This window comes from Solanum pennellii, chromosome 7, assembly GCF_001406875.1.
Source record: "Solanum pennellii chromosome 7, SPENNV200".
Lineage (NCBI taxonomy): Eukaryota > Viridiplantae > Streptophyta > Magnoliopsida > Solanales > Solanaceae > Solanum > Solanum pennellii.
In genome coordinates, this window is record NC_028643.1 from 4,086,286 (window position 1) to 4,088,395 (window position 2,110).

Below are 2,110 nucleotides of genomic sequence, written 5' to 3' on the forward strand. Positions count from 1 at the left end.
TTTTATTAATGAGTTTAAGTCTTCCGCATTACTTTCTGTTGATATTGTAATGAAATGTTAGGGTTTAGATTGGTTGGTTCGCTCACATAGGAGGGTAAGTGTGGGTGCCAGTCGCGGCTCGGTTTTGGATCGTGACAGTATCGAAAAAGGTGTTATAATGATTATTTTAGGTTTTCAAAAATTATTTTTTCTTAAATCGAAAAAGAAGTTCTTCAAGATGGAAATACTTTCTCCGTTTTATATCAGTTAATCATGAGATGTTTAAGAAATCATAAATTATTAAATTATCAATTTTTGCTTTTACTAATTTAGTCATTATGCATATTGATAGACATCAAGATAATTTATGAAATATATGCTTAATAGCATTGGGCATATTGATCCATATATCATTACAATAAATACAAAGTGTTATAAATCTATTGTGTTATGTGGATGATCCATTAGAGTTATCCAACAATTAATTGGATTCATGTATTAGTGTTTCCAATGTGATAAGATTCCAAGGTTATATGAACCTTGATGATAACTATGTATGATTCCAAGGTGACCTTTGACTATGATATCTCAACACTATAAATAGAGATATCATTCAACATTGGATACACTTGAATATGAAGAATATTCCTCTTCTTCTATCTACTTCTCTTGTCTTCTTCTCTTTATGATTATATTCGTATGAGCTTGATTTTATAACACGTTATCAGCACGAGTCTTATCTAATTGAGAGTGAGTTCTTGTTTTTTTTAGCTCATATTTTGGTTGATCTCGTTATGAAGATCAAAGTATTATATGCATAAAATCAGGAACCGAAGACATATACTACTATTGGTTGAATATGACATGCTATACAAAACTTCTTAAATGGAAGAAGGTATAAGATTTTAATAGCATGAGTTTGAATATTATTTTGATTGTTTTGAAAGACTCAAAGAATAAATCATGTTGTACTTCGGTTTATTATACCGTTGGTTAAGGGTAAGACGATGGATTCAAGTTTCATCGCACCAAAAGGGTAAGACATCAGGTTAAAGTCCGGATGCACCATAATGAAAAATATTTGAGGATAAGACGATAGATTTAAGTTCTATCACACCAAAAGGGTAAGACATCAATTAGAGTTTTGATGCACCGTGATTGGGTTCAAGTCCCATAGAATTATGGCGTAACACGCCTTATATGGGTAAGACGTTGAGTTTGAGCCAATGCACCATAGCGATGATAAAATGATGACTACGAAAAATAATATATTTTTGATGAAATGTCTTGAAATTCATCATATTGAATTTGCTCAATTCCTTAAAAAGAATGTGGTAGCAACATGTGATAACTCTGAAATCCGCCTATTGACTTGCTCCATTCAATCATATGAATGTGGTAGCAGTGAATGATTAGTCTGAAAGATGACAAATAATTAATGATATGAATAAGGGCGTGGAGGGACATAATTATAATAGTCATCATTATGGTAATGATAAAAGGAAGAACACTATGAGTTCTTCAAATAATCCTTCAAAATGTGAAGGCAATTTTTATTATCAAAATGGTATGAAAGGTCATTAGACTTGTGAATGTTGTCAACCCAATAATTTGACAAGTTTATAAATCCTCTATCATGATACAAGAAGATAAAGTGATGTTGGGGTGTGTCATGGAAATATGATGAATTTTAAAGTCATAACAATGTGCTTATAATGCAAATTTATGAAGTACATATAAATAATTAGTCCATTCCTTGAATAGAATGTGACTTGTGATGAGTATCGTGAATGCTCGACCATTCTATAAGAGAATGGATCCAGATTTGATAAAATCATTATGGGTTGGATATATGCCACAACTCACCTTTATGGAAGGTTTGAGAAAAAAAAAATGATATATGTCACTTCTCATCTCTACGGGATATTTGAGAGGAAAGAAATTTTATTTGGCAGAAATGGCTAATTGTATTGTACGTTTTATACGTCATTATGATATGTTTATTGTGAACTACCGAAAGGGCAAAAGAAAGAAATAGTTCTTGCCTATAAGGGTTGTGGTCATTATTGTGTGGCAATACAAATTTGTCATTGGTTGTGTACCTATGGTACAACAAAAGTAAAGCAAGAAA